This window comes from Cervus canadensis, chromosome 16, assembly GCF_019320065.1.
Source record: "Cervus canadensis isolate Bull #8, Minnesota chromosome 16, ASM1932006v1, whole genome shotgun sequence".
NCBI classification, from domain to species: domain Eukaryota; kingdom Metazoa; phylum Chordata; class Mammalia; order Artiodactyla; family Cervidae; genus Cervus; species Cervus canadensis.
The window spans coordinates 20470095-20496942 of NC_057401.1; the positions used below are offsets into that span (position 1 = coordinate 20470095).

At 39.7% G+C, this 26848-nt stretch overlaps 1 long non-coding RNA gene across 1 annotated transcript in view; it reads right to left on the reverse strand.

The window, feature by feature from the left end:
- The window catches only part of LOC122454612, a 255540-nt gene that overhangs the window by 133286 nt on the left and 95406 nt on the right, over positions 1-26848 (reverse strand). Inside the window, exon 2 of the long non-coding RNA XR_006273450.1 lies at positions 8041-8188. This is a non-coding gene — a long non-coding RNA (uncharacterized LOC122454612). The remainder of the gene's footprint in view (positions 1-8040; positions 8189-26848) is intronic.

Below are 26848 nucleotides of genomic sequence, written 5' to 3' on the forward strand. Positions count from 1 at the left end.
GTTGTAGAAGATGAGGCTAGAGAGGCAGGCAGGAGTGGGCCCTGTCCACCCTGCTAACAAGCTTGGGCTGAGCCTGCAGTTAGCAGGGAGTCAGATAAGCGTTTAAATAGGCGCTTAATGTATATGTTTGTATTTTAGCAACATCATTCTGATACGCTAAGTCACTTCAGTTGATCAGACTCTGCAACTTTATGGACTGTAGCCAGCCAGGCCCATCTCTCCATGGGATTCTCCAGGCAAGAATACTGGAGTGGGTTGCCATGCCCTTCTCCAAGGGATCTTTTCAACCCAGGGTTCGAACCCGCATCTCTTTCATCTCTTGCATTGGCAAGTGGGTTCTTTACCACTAGCACCACCCAGGAAGTCCCATTTAACAGATGGTGGAGGCTTTAACCCCCTAGGCAGGGGCAGAGTCTCTGTGGTTTGAGGAAGGAAGCTGACCTCTCTTGGCTATGCTTACCATCCTTCCCTGTAAGCTGATTTCTAATTAGCTTGGGCCACTGATAGTTACTGGCAGGAGATCAGGAAACAGTAGGAAAGAAAAATTAATATATTTCATCCCCCCTCTCTAGGTCTCAGGTGACAATTCCAGCAGCTGCTGCATCTCTTGCTTGGCACGTGAGCAGACCCCAAATCTGGCTTCTGCCCAAGGATCCCGCCCCAGGCTCTGGGAACCCCACTTCCTCCTTTTGTCCCTTCAGTCCAGGGCTGGTTGTAGCTTCCTGCCGTGGCCAACATCTGAGTTGCTGCTTTGTCTTCTGTTTGGCTTCTCAACAGTTCCACTAGCTGTATCATTAACTTTCTATATAAAAACCACTTTTGAACTATCTGAAGAGTTATTTCTTCTTTTGGATGCATTCTGATTGATACAGGAGGAGATATATTTGAGAAATATTTAAGTGACAGAATCAATGAGACTTTACAAAGATAACCCATATCACCTAACTCAAAATTGTTCTCACTCTTTCCTAGGTTCCTGAACCGAAGCTTCCTGTATTGATTCCTCAGCTAGCTGGCCATACCCTCTGCCACAGGAAGCTATCTGCAGTATGGCAGAGATCGAGTTTTCAAACTCCAGGTGACTCTAATAAAACAGCAGCTACTGCACGAGTGGAGTGGACAAGCCTCCTCAGAGACTCACCTTCCCCAGGAGTCACCCACTGTCTGCTCCCCCGGGCTTCAGCCTGCCAGCGTCCAACAATGGGAATATGAGCCCTGACAAACAGCATGCCCCGGACATCAATACTTGATTTAGAACCTGCTCCATGAAGATGGAACAGAACAAAGTTAAGACACCATGTAGTCTGATGGAACGAGGGTAAGGAATATAAGACACCAACGGCCACAAAGGAAAGTGGGAAGGAGATGGTGGTGAACACGTGGATACCCAGGCCACAGAGGATGGCACAGCTCGAAGGAAAGGCATGCCTGGCCTGGCCAGAAAGCAGCCTGGAGACAAGTAGGCATAGCTGCCCTGTGCAATACTGAAGATCTTGCCCTGCCTACGCAGCAGACAGAGGATGCCAGAGAGGAGCCACCTCTCTCCTAGAGAGCTGGTCAGTGTGCAGCGAATAAAGGCTCAGTGAGGGTTGGTTAGATGGATGGATATTTTATTTTTTGACTAAGTGAACTTCTAACTTCAGAATAGTTTCAGAACTCTCTAACTTCAGATTTAGAGAGAAGTTGCAAGGATAGCATAGAGTCCCCATATAGCCTTCACCCATTGTTCCCTACTGGCACTCATTAAATTATGGTACATTTGTCATGAACATTGAAACTGACATTGGTATACCACCACTACTAAATGCCACAGTTCATCTAAATTTCACTATTTTTTTCTTAACATTCCCCCTCAAAGATTCTACTGTATTGCATCTAAGAGCATTTTATCTTTATTTTCAATATATCTTAACTCTTAAAGAGAAAAATATTTGCCCTCATCTATTACATTAAAGGAGTACTCAAATAAACAAACAACAACAAAATCATTAAGATCTTTCCAAACTTCAGTATATTGCCTCAAGAAAGCTTAGGGCAAATTCTCTTCCTTGGGAAAGTGTACTTGGGTATAGAGCACAGGCGTCAAGTTCAAGTTCAGTTGTTCAGTAGTGTCCAGCTCTTTGTGACCCCATGGACTGCAGCACGCCAGGCCTGCCTGTCCATCACCAACTCCCAGAACTTGCTCAAACTCATGTCCATTGAGTCGGTGATGCCATCCAACCATCTCATCCTCTGTCATCCCCTTCTCCTCCAGCCTTCAATCTTTCTAGCATCAGGGCCTTTGTGAATGAGTCAGTCCTTCGCATCAGGTGGACAAAGTATTGGAGTTTCAACTTTAACATCAGTCCTTCCAATGAATATTCAGGACTGATTTCCTTTAGGATGGACTGGTTGGATCTCCTTGCAGTCCAAGGGACTCTCAAGAGTCTTCTCCAACACCACAGTTCAAAAGCATCAATTCTTTGGCACTCAGCTTTCTCTATAGTCCAACTCTCACATCCATTCATGACTACTGGAAAAACCATAGCTTTGACTAGATGGACCTTTGTTGGCAAAGTAATGCCTCTGCTTTTTAATATGCTGTCTAGGTTGTTCATAGCTTTTCTTCCAAGGAGTAAGCGTCTTTTAATTTCATGGCCACAGTCACTCTCTGCAGTGATTTTGGAGCCCCCAAAAATAAAGTCTATCACTGTTTCCCCATCTATTTGCCATGAAGTAATGGAACCAGATGCCATGATCTTAGTTTTCTGAATGTTGAGCTTTAAGCCACCTTTTTCACTCTCTTCTTTCACTTTCATCAAGAGGCTCTTTAATTCTTTGCTTTCTGCCACAAGGATGGTGTCATCTGCTTATCTGAGGTAGGTTATTGATATTTCTCCTGGCAATCTTGATTCTAGCTTGTGCTTCATCCAGCCCGGCATTTCACATGATGTACTTGTACTCTGCATATAAGTTAAATAAGCAGGGTGACAATATACAGCCTTGATGTACTCCTTTCCCTATTTGGAACCAGTCTGTTGTTCCATGTCCAGTTCTAACTATTGCTTCCTGACCTGCATACAGATTTCTCAAGAGGCAGGCCAGGTGGTTTGGTATTCCCATCTCTTTAAGAATTTTCCACAGTTTGTTGTGACAGGAGTCAAACGGGTTCAAATCCCAATCCACCCCTTTCTTTTTGGGCCACCTTGGAAAAGTACATAAGTAATTAATTCCTCTTGGGCCTAATTTTCTCATTTATATAATGGAAATAGTGATAATAAAGGTGGGATGTATGGATTAAAGTTAATTGTAAGTGTATACTGCTTTCAAATTGTAGTGCTGGAGAGACTCTTTAGAGTCCCTTGAACAGCAAGGAGATCAAACCAGTTAATCCTAAAAGAAATCAATCCTGTATATTCACTGGAAGGACTAATGCTGAGGTTAAAGTTCCAATACTTTGGACACTTGATGCGAAGAGCCAACTCCCTGGAAAAGACCCTGATGCTGGGAAAGATTGAGGGCAAGAGGAGAATGGGGAAACAGAGGATGAGATGGTTGGATGGCATCACTGACTCAATGGAAACAAGTCTGAGCAAACTCTGAGACATTGGAATACAGAGGATCTTGTGTACTGCAGTCCATGGGGTTGCAGAGTCAGACATGACTTAGTGACTAAATGACACTTACAACAGAGCCTGGGTACGTAGTAAGCACTGATTTGATCTTAGTTGTTATTAGTATTACTATTGTTATATGAATGTAGAGGATTCTGTGTATCTGTCTTCCTGACACTCACCATACCTTTAACTATGTGTTTCATATCTGTCTCTACTTCTAGACTATGATCTTCATGAGTTTAAAGATATTCCTGTCTAATCCAGAGTAGATGATCAGGGAATAATCACTTAATCGTTTTACATGCTGAATGCAGAGCCATCCACCAATCACATGAAATGTAACAGCTTGGAGGAAGAAAAAGTGAACAAGATGCAGTTAGATAGTAGAGATACACATACACATACGATTAAATGGGAGTGAAATATTTAGATTTTGCATCTCAGCATTGGTATATGACACCCTGTCCTTGCTCATATTTAAACTTAATTTTCTCTTGTGTGTTGCAACATACTAAAAGAGAATGTGGTTTTCTGGGATTAACAATTAAGTCCATCAGGACACCATCCTTTCAAGCATTGCTAATAAAGAGTGGCGGAGGGAATTCTAAATGTAATTCACAGCTATTGCTTTCTGGTGAAACTGGCATTAGGAATACACATGAAATGAACCACTTTTATATTCAATTGGCTTCAATAATCACGTTTCTTGCCAAATGCCCTGAAAAAACTGAGTGTGCTTCATGTGTAAATGCACACTTGGGCTCTGGGAAGCCCAGGCACAGATGTCTGTAACGCTGTGTATATTTCTGCCATAAATGCAGCTTTAAAACGTGCTCCACTCCTATCCAGACCTCCAGACAAGGAAGTTGTTAAATGCATTTTTTTTTTTCTTCTTTCCTGTAAGTTGCCTTTGCCTTTGAAATATTGCGAAGCGGTTGTCCCACAGGGTGGAGCGGGAACCCGCAGCTGCAGCGCTTCTTACACTGCCGTCATCTCTGTGGTATGTGGCTTCCTTTCACTCTCAAGCTGGGGAAGATCCCACCCATCCTTTGCATTCCTCCGGAGCAAGTTGTGTCAAGGAAAGGCTTGAGAGGAAGCGATTCCCATCCTCCAGGGTGTAATCAAAAAGGAAGGTTTTAATTAGTTTCTCAGGATGTTCTCAGTTTCTGCACAGAACAGCCCCTCCCTTCTTTGGCATCAGAGTTCTTCTTGGATTATTCAAGAAATACACACAGACTCACAGAAATAGAGAACAGATTTGTGGTTGCCAAGGGGAGGGATGAAGTAGGAGACTGAGATTAGCAGATGTAAACTATTATATAGAGAATGAGTGAACGGCAGTGTCCTACTGTACAGCACGGGAAACTATATTCAATATCCTGTGATAAACCATAATGGAAAAGAATGTATGCATGTATAACTGAATCAGTTTGCTGAACAGCGGAAATTAGCACAATATTGTAAAGCAACTATACTTCAATAAATTTAAAAAGAAAGACAGAATTTTGCTCTCGAGAGTTAAACTCTACATATTCTAATGTAATAAGGGGCCATGTAGCGTGTCTTTCCTAGGACTTATCAAGTTGTAATCTTATACTTATTTGTGTAATTAGTTGATTTGTGTCCATATCTACCACTATGCTGAGGATTCCATGAAGGCAGGGACATGTTGATTTTGGTCACCATTATATCCTGAGCAGAAGTTTGAACATTCCAAATTGGGAAAGGAGTACATCAAGGCTGTATACTGTCACCCTGCTTATTTAACTTATATGCAGAGTACATCATGAGAAATGCCAGACTGGATGAAGCACAATCTGGAATCAAGATTGCTGGGAGAAATATCAATAACCTCAGATATACAGATGATACCACCCTTATGGCCGAAAGAGAAGAGGAACTAAAGAGTCTCTTGATGAAAGCGAAAGAGGAGAGTGAAAAAGTTGGCTTAAAACTCAATATTCAAAAATCTAAGAGCATGGCATCTGGTCCCATCACTTCATGGCAAATAGATGGGGAAAAAATGGAAACAGTGACAGACATTATTTTCTTGGGCTCCAAAATCACTGCAGTTGGTGACTGCAGCCACGAAATTAAAAGATGTTTGCTCCTTGGAAGAAAAGCTATGACCAACCTAGACAGCATATTAAAAAGCAGACATGAAATTGCCAACAAAGTTCCATCTAGTCAAAGCTATGGTTTTTCCAGTAGTCATGTATGGATGTGAGAGTTGGATCATAAAGAAAGCTGAGCACTGAAGAACTGACACTCTTGAACTGTGGTGTTGGAGGAGACTCCTGAGAGTTCCTTGAATAGCACTGAGATCCAACCAGTCAGTCCTAAAGGAAATCAGTCCTGAATATTCATTGGAAGGACTGATGTTGAATCTGAAACTCCAATACTTTGGCCACCTGATGTGAAGAACTGACTGCTTAGAAAAGACCCTGATACTGGGAAAGATTGAAGGCAGGTGGAGAAGGGGATGACAGAGGATGAGATGGTTGGATGGCATCACTGACTTAATGGACATGAGTTTGAGCAAGCTCTGGGAGTTGGTGATGGACAGGGAAGCCTGGCGTGCTGCAGTCCATGGGGTCACAAAGAGCTGGACATGACTGAGTAACTGAACTGAACTGAACTGATAACTGGAGAACCAAGCAGTATGTCTGGCATATATTAGACCCTCAACAAATAGTTGAAAAATAAAATAATAAAAGATGTTATTGAAGGAGCCTCCACTATAGCAAACAAAACAGTCCTTGAAGGATAGGAGGCTCTCAGAGACTGCTTCCTCACAAGGTTGCTAGAAGGAAAATGGTTGATGCTATGAAGTCTTTTCCATGGTCCAGACACTTAAATAAGTGCATCACATTTGTTGTATATGGTAACTCAAACAATCCTTACAACAATATTATGAGCTAGATTCAGTTATTAGCCCCATTTTACAAATGAGAAATCTAAGACAGAGAAAATGCAGGTCAGTGAAATTTCCCAATGTCAAAAAGCAGCTCAAGTAGAGCCTTGAAGAGAACACAGTCCAACTGGCTTTAGAAACTGGAATGCTCTGCAGAGACTACTTTCAGTCACAGAATACAAGTGGCATAAAATAACAGTTTTAACTGGCAAAAAAATAAATTCAGTTCTGGACAGATGTAGATAAATGTATAAATTTCAGGCTGCCCATATATTATATAATATAAACACACATTTCAAATTTAACAAAGTGAGAGATTGTGCTATATCTATTTTATCACAATAAAAAATACTTAATAATGGATTATGGACATAAAACCTAACTCCATAAAACTCAAACAATAAAACTAAGAAAATCTTTTTTAAAAATGATCATGCACCATTCACAGCAAAAATTTGTTGTTCAGTCACTCAGTCATGTCCAACTTCTTGTGAGCCCATAGGCTGCAGCATGCCAGGCCTCCCAGTCCTTCAGTATCTCCCACAGTTTGCTCAGACTCATGTCCATTGAGTCAATGATGCCATCCAACCATCTCATCCTCTGCCATCCCCTTCTCCTCCTGCCTTCAATCTTTCCCAGCATCAGGGTCTTTTCCAATGAGTTGGTTCTTTGCAGCAGGTGGCCAAAGTATTGGAGCTTCAGCATCAGTTCTTCCAATGCATATTCAGGACTGATTTCCTTTAGGATGGACTGATTTGATCTCCTTGCAGTCCAAGGAACTCTCAAGAATCTTCTCCATCCCCACAGTTCAAAAGCATCAATTCTTCGGCGCTCAGTCTTTATGGCCCAACTCTCATATCTGTACGTGACCACTGGAAAAACCGTAATTTTACTGTATAGGCCTTTGTCAACAAAGTGATGTCTCTGCCTTTTAACATGCTGTCTAGGTTGGTCATAGCTTTTCTTCCAAGGAGCAAGAATCTTTTAATTCCAGGGCTGCAGTCACCATCCACAGCGATTTTGGAGCCCAAGAAAATAAAGTGGCAAAAATAAATAGGTGCAAAAATTCTCTTTCGAATGCCTTTAATATCAAGTACACTCATAGATATTTAGTGAGCCAAAAATCTGTCTTTTTTCCCTAAAATATCATCTTAAGAAGAGCTATTATCCAGAAACCCAAAAATGATGAGGTACAGGAGAAAAGAAACCTGGGGTAACCCTGCCTAATAAACCTGCCTCCTCTAGACAGCCCTGCTACCTCTGGACTGTTCATGAGAGACATATAAACTTTATATAGTTCAAGGGTTTTTTGTTTTTTTTTTAAGAATAGTTATTATGTGAAGATACAAATTAACTGTGTCCTTCGTTCCAGACTCTATGCAATCCCAAATGACCAAAGAATAGAGGTTAAACCCCATCAAATTAAGATTTCTGTACAAAAAAATGACTGCATAGTACTACAAAATACATACTTCAATTCCAAATGGGATTTCAGACACAAAGAAATGGGCAGGAAAACAATTCTCTCACCTCTGAATTTCCATTGCACAGCAGTTCATTTTTCTTGTTCTTGACGTTTAATGTATTGTATTCTGATGGCCGTGCACTTCTCTTATCTCTCTGCAAAACTGTAAAATCCTTAAAACAGGAACTGTGTCTCACAGTAAAAGGCAGGGTGCTAGAAAGAAAAGAATAAGATTTTTATTAGTAAGTAGAATCACCATTCACTATTTGTACAACTTTGGGCAAATTATTTAACTTCTCCCATCTTTGTTTTATTCATCTATAAAATGGGGTTGATAATCCCATGGAGAATTATTAGGTAGGCTTTTAAAAAAATACTTGAAACTTGAGTTAAACATGGCAGATTGAAACATACATGCTTTATTCCAGAAATACATTAAAATTTCAGTAAATAAAAGCTTCTTAAATTGATAAGGGCAAAGAAAGCAAGGAAAAGAGATAAGAGAGAGGAAAACAAACGAAAAAAAGAACAGATGTATAGAAAGCAATGGACTGATTTGTGGTAACTGATTAGCCAGACCAGCAAGCATGGAAGCTCTTCACCAGATAAAGTCAGTAACAAAGTCTGTTTGCCTTTCAGGATCTCAGAAGGCTCAGGCTTGGAGGCAGGAGGAAACTTGGAAGTGAGTGTTGGTAGGGGGAAAAAAGAACACTAATGGAAAGTCTTTGTAAGGAGCAGTGCAACCCTGGATACATTCTGTTCCCCACATACCCAGGTGTCTACCTAGCTTAATGTGAATATTGTTTATGTAAACCTAGCAATGTATAGGCTGAATAGTTATCTGACAGAAAATTATAATTTATATTATAAAAACAGAAGGTAGAAGTGTGCATCAGGGTGAGATGAAATATTTGACCACTACCTTTCGCTGTAGAAAGTTCACAGGCAATATCTAAAACTGACAAATAAAGAGCAGTGTAGCATATTATGTAAAACTATGGAGGCAAATACCAGAAGATTACAGGATTAAAAGTGTTTTCCTGCAGGAGATGAGACTTGAGATGGGCAGGGTGAGACAGGGGCTGGTGTTTTGCATTATGAGCCTTGAAGAATTACTTAACTGTTATATACATTTTTAATCATAAGTATTTTTTTTTAAAATGAGAGCTGGGCTACAAAAGGGAGTCAATAAACATCAGTGGCAGCTCTCTTAACCCCTGTGCATTTTTCTTTTCCTCACGTATTTATTTATGTTCATTTTTATTGCCCTATAGGTTCTCCTCCAATGTTTACTAAGTGACTAAGCAAATGAGCCATCAGGTTCATGTACTGAATCACCAACAAAATCTTCTGAAAGAAAGAAAGGAAGGAATGCAGCTATGACCTTAGATTTTATAATGGAAGGAATGAACTATCACCCAGGAGTCAAGTTTTCAACGGTTAATGATTAGTCTTCTTGGCACTATTTATGGGAGGAAAAGAGAAAGAAGCTGATCTAAATAAGAAATCAGGTACCTGTACCAAAGGTGTGGCCTGTGAAATATGAGAAGTATGTTCAACTTGAAAAACTCTCTTAAAATAAGATCAGCTATCTAAAAATGAGTGGCAAATTAACCTTAAAACACCCTTCGCTATCACCACTGTGACTTGGGTCCACATTTCCCTGTCCCCATTCCTTATTCTCCACAAGTATGGTGTTAATTGGTTTATCAGTGGTATTAATCAGGTGATGTAAGCCCTGAATCTGGGCATATTTACTCTTGGGGAGCCTGACACACAATCGCATATTCACAGATGTACTCAGAGCTTAACACAGCACAAACCAGCAACCATCACTTTTAAGAACCAATTTCACATTTTGGTTTTGTATTTAGTACTGGGTTCTCTTAGGAGTTTTCCATCCCTGTAGTTCTCTCCTCCAGCATACTTTCTTTAGGATGAATGAGGACAAAGAGATTAGAGTAGAAAGAGAACAGCAGATCCACATGGGCAAGCTGTTTGCTTCCAGAGTCCGCTCAGTTGTCTCATCTGTTTCATGACCCCTGCCTGCAACTTCTTCACTGAAGCACACATCAGTGGGGGTCAATGATCTGGACATCAACCAAGGAGAAATTACAAGGGTCCACACTTTGTTTGTATGTTTGCTTTTTTGTTGAAATGAATGAAGGAAAACTAGCACACGAGGACCATATAGTAGATCTCTTTTTTTCCCAAAAGAATTACTTCTGAAAATCCAGATGACGTGCACTTTTGAAGGTTTTTTAAAATTATATTTTCAATAATAAGAATAAATTAAACTCTCCCTCCCAACAACCATGCATACAGCTTAGCAAAACTGGTAACTTATGATTTTAAAAAATCCCCTCAGAAATACAAAACCCAGTCAAACAACAAAGGTTCAGATTAAGCCCAAACCAAAACAACAGATGCCTGGCACCATGTCTTAAATGCCACCAAACAGAGGCTCCCGTGGAATGTATTCCCTCCCTCTGGAGGGAATTCCAGAGACACTGAGTCAGCCAGAGACACAGGAGCCAATTGGCTACTGTTGGGCATGCCATGGGACTGGGAAAGTCCCAGGTGAAGAGTTCAAGTTTTACCCAACCTATTTTCTTATTGAAAATCTTCAATGATAGAAAGCTTTTAACATTTGCATAATTATCTAAATGCTGGGCTACATTATTTAATAACGATTAAAGGTCCACTTGAAGCTAGTATTATAAATCAACATAGTTTAATAAAACAAATTTAAAAGATGATAAGAATGGCAGTCCAAAAGAGAACAAAAGATGTGAAATTATGGAAAAATGTTGGTGAATATGAGCTGTGAATTAACCTAAGCCAATTTTGCTGTTCACAATTATTAGGTTCTGGTTCTTTTTAGTAGGTATGTCCTATAGTAAAAGATATGTGGGTGTTCTTGGTCTCTTTCCTTCAACCCTGCTACCATGTATGACAGCAAGTCTCAAGCTGCTATACAAGCTTCTATACAAGCATTCATCATTAAGCAGTCACAAAATGTATCATACATCCAGTACAATAAGCATTATATAGTTACAGGTTTCTAAACTTGTAGGTACTTGGACTATATGCTGTATGAAGTTTCCCCAAGCCAATGCAACAGTATTTGAGAAGCAGGATTTAGCTAAGTCCAGGGAAATAAGCACTCCAAATCAGCAAACTAACTGGAGACTGTCAGAGATAAGCCTTGGATCCCATGCTGAAGGGAACAGACCACATGGTTTTCTGTATTTTTATGCATCATCCATGCAAGAATGAGAATTGCTACTTCCACATTTCTAGCTGGTCTATATATCCAAATACCACTAATTTCATAAATGAACACCTATTTCTAATATTTGTTATGCCACTTTACAAACTTACATTCATTGGGCAGCAGAATTTCTTACAATAGCTAAGAGTAGGGCAGGATCTTCTATTTACATGCTAACTAATAAATCATGTACTGGATTGAAGAGTGTCCCTCAAAATACACCACCTGACCACTAGAATTTGTGAATGCCACTTTATTTGGAAATAGGATATTTGTAGATGTAATCAATTTAAGACAGGATCATATTGGATTAGAGCCTACTTAAAAGGACTGGTATCCTTAGAACAAGAGATGTGGACACAAGGGAGATGTGAACACAACCACATACAGAGGAAAGAACACTTTGTGAAGACTGAGGCAGAGACTTGACACATCAGTTAATCCATGCCAATCAAAGAATGCCAAGAACTATGGGCAACCAGTAGAAGCCAGGAGGGAGGAATGGAGGAAATTCTCTTGGAGCCTCCAGAAGGAATCAGCCTTACTGACACCCCAGTTTTGGTCTTCTAGCTCCCAGGACTGTGAGAGAATAATATTCTATTGTTTTAAGCCTGTGTGTGCTAATTTGTTACAACAGTTTTAGGAAACTAATATACCATGAAATATGCATTTCCAGCAAGGGCCACTAATCATCCCAAGGAACAGATTGAAACTAACCATTATATCACAATGTTAATGGTGAAGTATTTCAAAGTAAATTATAAGCAACATCACAATATGTTAGTAGTGTTGATACACACACACTCACACACACACACACATATATATAATATATATATATTTTAAATAGCTTTATTAAGAAACTAATGACACACATAAGATCTGGATAATCATTAAGTCTACAGATTTATTCCAAGTTTTCTTAGAAGACACAATGATTTCTATCTCTTCTTTTCCAAAGTTTTGGAGCCTTTATAGGACTTGGCTCATTCATAAGTATAGCTTGCCATTGATCAACAGATACTATTTACACTGTTAAAAGAAGTGAAACTCAATATGTAAAACATCACCTAGCTACACCAGAAATTTTGCTTTTTGAGATGAAGAGATGAACATTTATTTGAAAAAATCCTTTGTGATTATTTTTTTCTATTGTAGGCACACCACAAAAAGAAATAAACAGCATCAATTCTTGGATAGAAAGTGAGGAATACAATTTATTGCAATTTATCTACATTTTTATAGTTTATCAGCAATACACAATTTTATTTAAATCCTCATATTTCTGTGCCAATTCAATCTTTGCTCTTAAATCATCCTAAGTCCCAGTTCTGAAATTGGTTTCTGTATGACCTGCAGAAAGCTGTTTGATATCATACAATGATAATTTGCACCTCCCAAGCTCACTGTGAGGAGTCAGTGAGACCACATATGTCACGTGTGAATTTCACATAGTGCACAGTGTGAGATAAATATTTGCTTCTTTCTTCCATTAAATACCTTAACCTTTCTTGTCAGATCTCATTTGTTTCCATTTTCTGTTACGGCATCTAGACAAGTGAAGGCATGAGCAAAAGTCACAGAAACTCACTGTCTCCTGCAGTTTTGTCTGTAGACTCCACAGAGCTGTGGAGCAAGAATGGGCGAGCCCCCAGCCCTGGAAGAGGCAGGGCCCTGCAGGAAGGAGGGTCAGTGGGCTTCTTGCTCTCCTGCCTTCCCCTGCAGAGTGACACTGGCTGGAAGAGTATTCAGCTGGAATACCTTCAGGACAAGCTCAGTTCTGCCCTTAAACTACACCCCTACACCACCCCACCCAATAGCCCAGCACCTCCTCTTAGGACTACAACTATAATGAACTGCATGTGCTACAAAAGTGGGGCTCCACAGTGCAAGTTAAGGGCCACAGCACCGCCCTGCCTCAGGAACCAAAGAGAATGGATTCCAACTCAGGAACCACCTTTTACCTCCTATGTCATCATTTTTTTTTCCTTAAGAAACATATTTGAAGCTCCTCAGATTTAACTTCTCACCTGAAAAAATGGAGGTCTTATTTCCCGTATTGTTGCCTTGCAGTGAAGATTATATATGCACAAAGTACTTGGCACAGTGCCTGACTCATATTAAGCCCTCAACGAACAATCAATTCTGCCCCCTTCCCCAGCCCTGACCCAGTATGCACTCTAATCAGTCTGCCTTTCCTTCTCTTCTACTCTCATAGAAGTATCATTCTTCACCCAAAGGCTGGCTTTTCACAACTTCTCTGTTTCTTTATCCTTCCTGCTTAGTGAACACTTCCATACCATTCTCCTGGTCTCACTTGTAATGGTATGTAGAGATCCCAGGCTTTTGAGCCTTACAATTGCTAAGATCTCCATAAATGCTCTTAGACTCTCACTGCCACCCTCCGATACAGGTCATACTTTCCTTTACTTACATTTAAAAGAAAAACCAAAGCTAGGAGAGATTAAACTTGCCAAGAAAAACAAGTGAGTGAATCAAAATTCACATCCTGTGTGTCCAACTCCATACTTCCTACACCATATTGTCTGTAACACTTACTTAGGCCATACTGCATTTCATGTTACTTCAAATTTTAGGTATGTGATTCATATGCCAACTGATAGCATGCATGAGGACAGGCTTTGCACAAAGTTTAATCCGTAGTAAATACCAAATATATGCTAATAATTATTATAAATAATCACTAATTAATTCATTGATGATGACTAATTGTAAATGTGTTTATCATCCTATAGACATTTTCAGGTCAAAGAAAATCCTGGTGCAAGAAAGGGATGACTCTTATTTCTTCAGAAAAGAAGTTTTTTAAGTTATAGATTAAACCAAAATCCATTTACATTTGTTATAAAACCAGATATTTGAAAGAAAAGTAGGAAGACAAGGGACCATTCCAGAAGAGTGACAAAGCTCTTTCTCAGCATATCTTGCAGTAATGTTTCTAAAGGTGGTATGTTATTGTGTTGATATGACAGTTGTTGCTATGGTGAAAAGATATTGAAGAAGGATGAAAACAAGACCACTACAAGCCATGTAGAGATGACAGTCCATGTAACCAAGGGGTGGCCCATGTTTATACACTAGTTCGCCTCACCAATCAACAGTGAAAGCCCCGTCCCATCCTCACTCACCCTATGTTAGAATCTAGCTACTGAGTTAGAATGATACAAGAGCAATTCTACAGTGATGAGAATCAAATTCCTTCAATCCTGGTTATAATAAAGATTTTGTATTATCCATCAATTTCAGCAAAGCTGTTCTGAAATGCTTTTGGTATCTGTATCCTGACAATGTGGCTTCGTCTCCTAATGCAAGTAGAGATTGATTTATTTCCCCCTCTGCGTTAAAGACCAAGTGGCCAACAATGAAGGAAAACCAGATTTCTACCTCAGATCTCACAGAGGAGCCCCAGTGAGTCAGCGCCCAGGACTCCTATGATCTCAATCAAGAAAAGCCCACTTAGTGTCTTTGCTCATGTGATGTAGGAATGAGTTACTCTGATAAAAATCTTACCACTGATTTCCTGAGGAAGGAAAAGTAAGATGCAATGTGGCTGGCAAAGCTTCTGATGCCGAGTGGTCGTGGGAGGTTGTTATTGCTTTGTTTCCCCACTGGAGGAGGTGAATGCATGCTTTGGCTTTACATCTGAAACTCAGCCCTATCCCAGGGAAGGACTTATGATTCATGCCGGCAATGGATTTGCCTTTGACCAGATTTTATTAATATGAATGGTCTTGCATCCAAATCACAAGCAGAGAAAAGTTAAGCCAAAGCCAGGTGCAGAGTGCCCACACACCCACTGTCACTAGGCTGTGTGCTGAAGACAGTCTGGAAGACCCTAGGACTTTGGTCCACTCTAACTAATGCAGTCACAACTAGAGTTTCCTAGGCTTTTGAAGTTTTGAAATTCAATAACATTAAGATAATTTCTGGAGAGAATGAACATTAAAAATAAGAAAACATTAAAAATAAGAAATATCAAAAACCTACCATGATCTAAAAACCATCATTATATATAACAAAGACATTTAAACAACATAAAAACATAGGAAGAACATAATCTTAGACTAAAAGATAGTCTTCTAAATTACTAATTGAATATTATCCAAAAGAATATTTAAAGGTTCAGCATGTATTATGCAAAAGCTTTGGACTGTGTGGATCACAATAGAATGTGGAAAATTCTTCAAGAGATGGGAATACCAGATGATCTGACATGCCTCTTGAGAAATCTGTATGCAGGTCAAGAAGAAACAGTTAGAACTGGACATGGAACAACAGACTGGTTCCAAATTGGGGAAGGAGTACATCAAGGCTGTATACTGTCACCCTGCTTATTTAACTTATATGCAGAGTACATCATGTGAAATGCTGGGCTTGATGAAGCACAAGGTGGAATCAAGATTGCCAGGAGAAATATCAATAATCTCAGATATGCAGATGACACCACCCTTATGGGAGAAAGCAAAGAACTAAAGAGCCTCTTGATGAAAGTAAAAGAGGAGAGTGAAAAAGTTGGCTTAAAACTCAACATTCAGAAGATGAAGATCATGGTATCCAGTCCCATCCCTTCATGTCAAATAGATGGGGAAACAATGGAAACAGTGACAGACTATTTTCTTGGGCTCCAAAATCACTGCAGATGGTAACTGCAGCCATGAAATTAAAAGACACTTGCCCCTTGGAAGAAAAGCTATGAACAATCTAGACAGCATATTTAAAAGCAGAGAAATTACTTTGCCAAAAAAGTTCCATCTAGTCAAAGCTATGGTTTTTCCAGTAGTCATGTACGGATGTGAAAGTTGGACTATAAAGATAGCTGAATGCGGGAGAATTGATGCTTTTGAACTGTGGTGTTGGAGGAGACTCTTGAGAGTCCCTTGGACTGCAAGGAGATCCAACCAGTCTATCCTAAAGAAAATCAGTCTTGAATATTCATTGGAAGGACTGATGTTGAAGCTGAAACTCTAATACTTTGGCCACCTGATATGAAGAACTGACTCACTGGAAAAGACCCTGGTGCAGGGAAAGATTGAAGGCAGGAGGAAAAGGGGATGACAGAGGATGAGATGGTTTGATGGACATGAGTTTGAGCAAGCTCCGAGAGTTGGTGATGGATAGGGAAGCCTGGCATGCTGTAGTCCATGGGGTCGCAAGGAGTCGGACATGACTGAGAGACTGAAATGATACTGATTATCCTTATGAGACTACAAACCAGTGACAAAACAAAAAAACACAAGTGGTATTTCTTACATTCTGGGGAACCATTAAATATTACTCAGTGAATGATCCTGGATGAGAGTATCTCACCCATCACACACAGGTAAGGTGTGCACATGGGAGTTGTGTTGTGGAATTCATAAAATTGTAAATTTGTGTTAATGAAATCCTGGAAAAAACAATGAAACACCAGAGATAGATTTGTCTGCTGCAGCTGAGATCACAGATGACTCCAACCCTCTCCTGTGTCATTATTTATGCCTCCAGCCCTGGAATAGGCAGGGCCCTGCAGGGAGGAGGATAAGAGCACTGCTTGCTCCCCCACTTTCCCCTGCAGAGTGACAGTGGCTGGAAGAGTGTTCAGGACAAGGAAGAGAATTTTGTGCTCACTTCTGCTTCCAAACTCTCCTGTGTGGCTGTGATTAGCCATCCCTCTTGGCAGTGAACACACAGCACCTGTACCACCTCTGATACTGAAGGCTTACAACACTTACTTACTCATTTTTACATTCCATACATATTTTCTAGATGAGTAGAATATCTGAGAGTCTTCTCTATACAAGAGGAAGAAAGTCCCTGGCAAATTATAAGGCTGAAACATAAATATGGCAGCCTCTGTGATAAGATTAGCAATTTCAAATACTTACATGAGCAGGAAGATAACACACACACACACACACACACAAAAGACATCTAAAAAAAGTCTGGAAGCCAAAACCAGGTTTTATAGGTATCTTGTCTTTTCCTAAACCACCCTTTCTTCCACCCTCCACTCAAGTCCTTCTTCCTTTGAGGTCCAGCCTCTACTCAGAAGCCTTTTCAACTATCTCAAGTTGCAGTGATTTTTTTTTTTTCTCCCTCCCATGAGTTTCTGGAATAGTTACTATCTCTTCTCTTCTCCCTCAAAGCAAGAATGTAAGCTTTCTATAGCCAAAATGAGTACTAAATAATAGGCCTTTTCCCTTCCTGCCTCCATTTCCCTGAACACTAAGCAAGATATTCCCACCCCTACTTTCTACATACCAGGAAGATCCTACTCACTCCTCAAGGTCAGATCAGCACAGTTGCTTCCTCCTTTTATGTACCTCTCTGGGTTCTCTTCCCTTCAACTCCAGTTAATTACTTCCTCCTCCTCCATGCTCCCCACGTAAAATTTTCCACTGAGCAAAAATAGCACTGACTATGAAACTGTTGAAAGTAAAACTCAGATGGGCCACTAATGCTGCCTGACATCTTCCTCAATTGTTCAATCCAATCTGCAGTGACAAATTAAACTGTCTCTTCTTCCTTCAAATCTCTGAAATAGTCTTGTTCCTTCTGGTATTTAGTCTATTAACTTGCCTCTTAGTCTAATGAGAAGATAGAGACCACCAGATGAGAATTCCCACACACCAACAAGTTCTTTAATAATAAATACACAAAACAACACACACCAAACCCTTATTTCCCTCTTATCTCATTACAGTGGAGGATGTGCCTCTTCTTCTATCTAAGGTTAATCTCCTTAGATACCATCATTTTTTTTTTATCTTCTTGTGAGCTATAAATATTTGTCTTCTTTTTTTCCCCCTTGTATAATCAAACTCTCAATAGGAGTCCATCATTTGGCTCTTGCTATGGTCTGAATGTGTCCCCTGCAAAATTCATATGTCAAAATCCTAATCTCAGAATGATGGTTTTAGGAGGTGAGGCCTTTGGGAGGTGCTCAAGTCATGAGCATGGAATGGACTAAGACAGTTCTAAACATACATAAATCTCTTGCATTTCAAAACAAAATTGCTGATCCTTGCTTGACCCTTCATTCCTCTATTCCAGCCCCAGTTCCTCAGCATCTCTCCTAGACCCTCCAGAGCCAAATAGCTGCAGGGTTGCCTGTACCTGCTGTCACCATTTCTTCATTTTCCACAAGCTCGTTCTACTTCATTCTGGAGTGAAATAGCCTCTCCATACCTTCCATCATGTGCCCTCTCCATAGGATTGCAAACTTTAGCAAATAAAATGACAGGCTGACCAGTTAAATTTGAATTTCCTATAAACAGTTTTTAGCAGATATTTAGATGTAATATGGGACACACACACACACAAAGTATTTATTTATCTTAAATTCAAATTAGTTAACCTGATTTACTCAGCAATTCTACTTCTTCTACATAATAGAATCTAACAATTATGGATGTCTTCTGATCCTTTGATTTGGAAACGGTTTTCATTGCCACAGGGCCTTTATTGTTGCTGGTTGTATTCATTTCCTAGGGCTGCTGTAGCCAAGACCTATAAACTAGGTGGCTTAAAACAAGAGAAATTTATTATTTCACAATTCTGGAGGTTGGAAGTATGAAGTCAAGGTGTTGGCAGAGCTATGCTCTCTCTAGAACCTCTAAAGCAAGATCCTTCATTTTGCATCTTCTTCTGGTAGCCATAGATAATCTTTGGCTTGGAGCAGCATACTTTTAATATCTGACATAACTTCATACCTACACTTACCAACTCAGTATATATACATGCTTGGCTTTGAGCATAGTACATTATACTGAGTAGGTAAGTGCTTAATGAAGACTTGTCCTATGAATGGAGAAATCAATGGATGAACTATTTTACAGAGCAAATGACTTGAGGGCAGAACAGATTCTTTATATTCACAAAGTCTAATAGAGATCTGCTAGGAAATCAGTGTTCATTAAGAGATTTCTGAATCAGTAACTAGTTGCTATCATCCCTACTCTTTTGCTGCTTTTATCCTGAAAAGAATATCAGAAAGACAATTCCTTGGTCAGGACAAAGAATATATGTTTACTAAATGCATAAAATACCTAATCCATTTTCCTCTGAGTCTCTTTTTTTTAAAACTGAGATAAAACTAGCATACATCATTATATTAATTTCAAGAGTACAATATAATGATTCAATATGTATATACACTGTGAAATTTGTTTCTTAGATAGATCCAGATTTTGTTCCCAAAAGACCATGCTTGACCTGTGTTTCAATGCCAGAAGTTGACTCTATTTTGAACATTTATAGGAAAAATATGGTCAAAAATTTAGTTAAGACATGTTTGCTGCTGCTGCTTAGCCGCTCAGTCACATCTGACTCTTTGTGACCCCGTGGACTGTAGCCTGCCAGGCTCCTCTGTCCATGGGGATTCTCCAGGGGAGAATACTAGAGTGGGTTGCCATGACTCCTCCAGGGGATCTTCCCAACCCAGGAATCAAACCGGGATCTTCTGCACTGCAGGCAGATTCTTTACCAGCTGAGCTATCAAGGAAGATTCTGCTAGTTTGGATTTTAGGTTTGCTTCCATTTCTTCTTATGTTCATTAGATATCCATCTTCCATTGCTTTTTAGGTGCCATAGAACTGAATTTAACTAAAATAGTGTCTTCTAAGAATCTGTGCAGTTTGAGTAAATCAATGCTAGAAGTTGAACTTGTAAACAGAAGATGTAAACAATTTTTCCCTTAAAGAGCTCAAGTAGACTATATTCCTAATGTAGTCTGATTCTTGAATATGCTCCAGAGCTGTTGATTCCAAGTATGTTTAATAGATACTTGCTGAAATCATGTTATTTATGACAACATGCTATCGCACGCTCAGTAATTTAATACATGAGTTGAAGAACCTCTAGTTTTCCTTCTGTGTTTTTTACTCTTTCACTACTACTATACTCACAACACTTCTGACACCTGATATATGGTTTTTTCCCCATACCACCAAGTAATTCTGTGACCCCAGTTGGGTATTCTATAGAGTAAATCAACTCTGATACTATGAGAGCACATCAGATCCCACAGGTTAAGTGCTCAGGCCCAGGAGACTGCCCCCCTCCAACTTCACATGCCAATCATAAGCAATAGGTCCCTCAGCTAATGACAACTTCTGTCTGATTTGGTTGCTAATCAGAGGTTCCCATGTTGCTCCTCAAGCTTGCTTAATTTGCTCAAGCAGCTCACAAAGTCAAGGAAACACTTTACCAGCTTATTAAATGATATTGTAAAGGATCCAGATGAAGAGCAAGATGAATAAATAAGTAAGGTGAAGCCTGTCCTGAGTGCAGGAGCTTCTGTTCCTGTGGAGCTGGGGTGCATCACCCTCCAAATCAGCAATGTTCACCCACCTGAAAGCTCCTGAACCCATACTTTGGGGATTTTATGGAGGCTTCCTCATGCAGGCATGATCAGTTATTAACTCCATGTTCAGTCCTTCCCCCTCTCTAGAAAAGAGGGTGAAGGTAGAGGAAATGGCTGAAAATTCTAAGCTTCTAATTATGGCTTGGTCTTTCTGATGACTAGGCCCCATGCAGGAACCATCCAAGAGTCCACCCGGAATTTCCTCATAGAACAAAAGATGCTCCTACTGCTCTTATCACTCTTATCCGAAAGTCATAGGCACAGACCTGTCTATCTATGTTCTGTTATCGTGCAATAAATAAGTGAATTTCACATGGATCTACCCTTACAATGCAATTAGCCCAATCATTTTATCTCTCTACAAGTTATATTTTAGTGATGAGTCAGGGTTTCTTTCAAAGGCATCACTTAAGGAACACTCTAGAATTTGCTTTTGCTAAATGAGTCTTTAAATAATATCCATGTTTTCAAACACATTCCATTGCTTTGCCCATAATGTCATGCATACTTTGTTACAATTGATCTAGCTCATTGACCTACAAGGTTTTTTTTTTTTTTTTGACCTATAAGTTTTTTCAATAAATTGCAGGAGTACAAATTGTTTTCAGATAAACAAAATAAGTTACTCTAACCCTGTTTTCTCTTTATATATAAATAAGATATTTTAACTGTAAAGGTATTTAAAGTTTTTATGAAATCAGATGAGGTAAAATTATCCAAGTTATATCAAATACAGTGGAAAAAGAAATTTTCAATGATATCTGTTCTAAAATCTGACTTTCATCTAGAAAGCCACTGGGTGAAGACTGGGGTGGTTATAGCTGCTCTTAGTGGGTTATTGGGAATTGGCATAAGCTCCCCACCCCCCCTCCACCAGAGAGCCTGACCTAAAAATATTTGTTGAAAGAATGACTAAATCAAGGTACAAATGTTAGACTTTCCTGAATTAGAGCCTCTAAGAAGATAAAACCTTTAGTAGACAAACAGGCAATACTATTTAATAAGACCTTCTAAGGAAAGATATTTCATTTCAAATACTGTTCTGCTCATTTCTGCTTTTGAATAAAAATAAGAAGTTATTGGATTGGAGAATTTTAAAAGATATGACTAATCTCAAGGATGAAGGATAGTCCTGAAGAGTTTTAAGATGAGATCAAGTTATAAACACACTTCCCCAGGTAATCTATGCTCTCTTAGATAATATAAAAAGCTGCAAATAGATATAGAGCTGAAGACGGTATTCAACTCTTGCCTGGATGAAGAAAAACAGCAACACACAACACTACTAATACTCATTTACCAAAGCATAGTAACCCAGCGATGTCCAGGATACTAATCTTGTCCAGTGCTTTATCATCATCACCACACAATGGCTTGGATTAAATTCAAATGCAGCAAGCATTCCCATCCACGAACAGTACCATCCAGCTATGAATGAAGCAAGATCTTCTTCAGATTGCTACAGAAGTCTAAATAAAAGCCTAAGCTACCCAGCTAGAAGCATCATTTCTCAGTTCTCCTTACACTGGACATTAGGGAGGGCCTTGTGTTTCTCTTAATGCTAACTTTTTGGTGATGTATAAGCATGGGTATAGTATCTGCTTATAGTATCTGAAGGAACCCTATGTCTGAAGCACCAAGCAGAGGTGTCTCTGACACAGGACTAATGAATTTGATATAGGCATGGATTTGCTCTCTTGAAGAGATATGCACAGGTGCCAAGAAAGCTAAGTGGTTATCAGTACTTCTTCTGAAATAGAAGCAGAATTCACTAGTTCTCTGGGTTCAGGGGAAGAAAGGTTGGAACACATGCTTTGCTCCTAGTTCTTTCATTTTACTAATTTTTCTAATTGCTTCTAATTCTTTCATTTTACTGGAAATATTGACTAATAAATGCTATATTGTTTTAAAGTAGTTATTTGGAAGCAACATATAGATGAGATCATCAAGTTTATGAGTCACAGTATAAACAAAATTGAAAGGAAAGACAAGGGAAGCACTACTGGAACTCAAAAGTGTGGGCTAGGCAGTGAAAGAGAATCAGAGTCATGGTTCTACCACTTCTGAGTTCAATGGCCAACAGCTAATTGCTTAACTGTCTGACTTTCCCTTTCAATGTCTACCAGGTGGAGGTAAAACTATCTACTGTAAAGAGTAGTTATATGGTATAAATAAGGTAAAGTATGCCTACTGTCTGGCATACAAAGCAGGGATCTACCCATGCGAAAAGGAATGCTGTTGATGAATCAGGCAAATGTGCAGTGTTTGGGCTTAATGTCTGTGTCAGTTCCTGAGAGTGGAAAGAACTGTAAAATGAACCATTTCAGCAGACTCACTAGCAACTGGTTTTCAACTTCTAAGAACTATACTTTGTTATGTACTCATGAAATTTGCTGAAACTACTAGCAGTCATATCCAACTGGCAACTGTGGGGATGAGCAGTTGGTAAGAGTTTTTGTATCTATGCCCTCATCTTTTCCAGGCATTTTGTTGCCAGTAACAATAAGTTCTTCATGTTCTTTTTGTCTGTGTTTACATTTATCAATGTTGAACTAATAAGCAAATGGAAGGGGAGATCTGACAGAAGTATGGTTTTTCTCATCTTCTATCCTCTCTATGTGCATAGATACACCACACACACAGACACATAACCCCCTCAGAGATATACACTGTCAGACACATGCACACAGCTACCTATGAGACTGTCTTCCTCAATATAGAATCTCATTTAAATTATAAGGAGCTAAAGGGGCTCTCAAAGGTCCAACTAGTCAAAGCTATGGTTTTTCCAGTAGTCATGTATGGATGTGAGAGTTAGACTATAAAGAAAGCTGAGCACTGAAGCATTGATGCTTTTGAAATGTGGTGTTGAAGAAGACTCTTCTTTTTCTTTTAAATTTTAAATTAATTAATTTATTTTAATTAGAGGCTAATTACTTTACAATATTGTAGTGGCTTTTGCCATACATTGACACAAATCAGCCATGGGTGCACACGTGTTCCCCATCCTGAACCCCCCTCCCACCTCCCTCCCCATCCCATCCCTCAGGGTCATCCCAGTACACCAGCCCTGAGCACCCTGTCTCATGCATCGAACCTGGGCTGGCGATCTATTTCACAAATGTAATATACATGTTTCAATGCTATTCTCTCAAATCATCCCACCCTTGCCTTCTCCCACAGAGTCCAAAAGTCTGTTCTTTACATCTGTGTCTCTTTTGCTGTCTCGCATATAGGGTCATTGTTACAATCTTTATAAATTCCATATATATGCTTTAATATACTGTATTGGTATTTTTCTTTCTGACTTACTTCACTCTGTAAAATAGGCTCCAGTTTCATCCACCTCATTAGAACTGATTCAAATGCATTCTTTTTAATAGCTGAGTAATATTCCATTGTGTATATGTACCACAGCTTTCTTATCTGTTCGTCTGCCGATGGACATCTAGGTTGCTTCCATGTCCTAGCTATTGTAAACAGTGCTGCGATGAATATTGGGGTACATGTGTCTCTTTCAATTCCAGTTTCCGTGGTGTGTATACCCAGCAGTGGGATTGTTGGGTCGTATGCCAGTTCTATTTCCAGTTTTTTAAGGAATCTCCACACTGTTCTCCATAATGGCTGTACTAGTTTGCATTCCCACCAACAGTGTAAGAGGGTTCCCTTTTCTCCACACCCTCTCCAGCATGTATTGTTTGTAGACTTTTTGATAACAGCCATTCTGATCAGCGTGAGATGGTACCTCATTGTGGTTTTGATTTGTATTTCTCTGATAATGAAGAAAACTCGAGAGTCCCTTGGACTGCAAGAAGATCCAACCAGTCTATCCTAAAGGAAATAAGTCCTGAATATTCATTGGAAGTACTGATGCTGAAGCTGAAACTACAGCACTTTGGCCACCTGATGTGAAGAACTGACTCACTGGAAAAGCCCCTGATGCTGGGAAAGATTGAAGGTGGGAGAAGAAGGGGATGACAGAAGATGAGATGGTTGGATGGCATCACTGACTTGATGGACATGAGTCTGAGTAAACTCCAGGAGGTGGTGATGGACAGGGAAGCCTGGCATGCTGCAGTCCATGGGGTTGCAAAGAGTTGGACATGACTGAGCGACTGAACTGAACTGACTGACTGGGGCTCTCAAATGATTCCCATAAGAATATGAGATACACTTGATTTTACACATCTATAGATCAAATTCTAAAACAGATTTATGAAAAATTTTTGGAATCTAGCTCCACATTTGCTCCTATACGACATTAGTTTGTGCTGCTCTACACACAGATGTACATCAGATATCTTGCAACTTACTTGATTTAATAATTTTTTTCTAGCTATCAGGACTGTCAGCATGAGAATGTTCTGTTTAAAATATGGCAACTTGGCAGCTCATTTTAATAAAATAATAGATCTCTATCTATATTCTATATTTGGGCAATAAGACTATTTGGGGGAGGGAACAAAACTACATTTCACTTACGATGCAAGACAGTGAAAATATGGCAGGGAAACAAAGAAGACAGAGTGCTCTCCTTATATAGGGAGTAGAGGCAATGGAATGAGGTGGAGCTGACCGCAATCGAGTGAGCAATGTTGCTGAAAGTGACTCTCACACGAGTCATGCAGACCAGACAGACCACGGTTGGAAGGCAATACCTGAAGCACACAGTTTCCATATTTCTATGGTGACACAGAATCAAGATGTGAGGGCAGAACTTTAAAATAATAGTAAAAAGGAGTAAGAAGTAAACAAATCCAGTAAAATGCCATGTATTGTATCTGATCCATGATTTTACAAACCTCTCGGGAAAGTCCTATTCCTGCATTTAACTGCCATTGCATGTACACAAGGAAAAGAACATCTTGTGAGCATTTTGGAGAAAATATCTTCCTATTGATATATATTCTATCAAGGGTGCCCTGGAAATACCCCTCACTGGCTCCTGTTCTGTGTTGCCTCATCTCAGGGATTTCAGTTGTTGCGTGCAACAACTGTGTCCCCAGCATCATGCATCCTGCCTTGCCTGGCGCATTACTCTACATACAAGCTTGCTTTCTAATGCTTCAGGGGGAAATTTACTCCACCTTCATTCAGTTCTTCATTTACCTTGAAAACACAAATGTTGATGGTGAATGCAGGAAAGACTGGCAAATGGGAATGACCTTACAGACCAAGCTGCAGTTAATGGGCCAAAATCAACACACTGAGAGGACTAAATGAGATAATGTCTGTGAAAGTGCTTATAAACTAGGGCACACTAACAACTGTTCTGAAGATAGAGTTGGTGAAACTTCAGAGATGCAAATGCAAATCCTTGCATCCATGTTACAATAAAGCCATTGTATAAGTGTCAGATGAGGGAGATTTGGCTGGAGAACATTTCAATAGAAACCAGGAGTCTGACTGGGCTGTTGGAAAAACTTAGGTAATCTGCAATTACAGGTCGGCAGATCACATCTGGCTGCAGTGTTTATTTCTGGGAGTCGCGTTTTAAGAGCTATGGGCAAACTGAACCCCAGCCCCCTCACAGAAGAGAGGGACCACGTTAATAGGTTGGAAACCCTATCACATGAAGAATGGTTGAACGAGATGGAAATAAACAACTCTTCAAATATCTGAAGAGAAAAAAGTTGAAGTATGAAAGAACAGAACATGCCTGGGCTAGAAGTTATTTACAGGAAGATTTTAATACAGGAAAAAACTTTCTAACCATGAAACCATGAGCATGTTTCAGGATAACCTTTCAACATGGAGGAGCCTAACACTATGTTGCAAATGCTCTCAAATGGTATCGCAGGAATGAGACGTTCGAAAAGAGCTCGGTAAGGCAAGTCTTCACTTCTGCAGAAGGGTGCCTTACAGACAAGCAAGCACACGGAGTGGGAAGGCTGCTAGGTTTTTATCCCTAAGACGCAGGTTCCCCCGACCCACGCCGGGTTCCTCATAGGCTGAGGACTACAAAGTCACAATCTTCCCCGAATGTCGCCTAAGTTTTTATTGATTGATGGGGGCTATGAATAATACGTGCAAACTCCTGAGTGGATGATTTATATTAACTATTTTCCCCACCTCTTTAGTTCTTTGCGCATGTCCAGGGTAAAGCTCGCAAAGCCAGCCAAATTGTTTAGCAGAAGAGGAACCAGGAAGGGAAGAGAACAAAGAACTGACAACAAGCCATCATCTTAGGAATCTTACCCTCCTATTTAACTATTTTTAAAAAATGAATATGAAT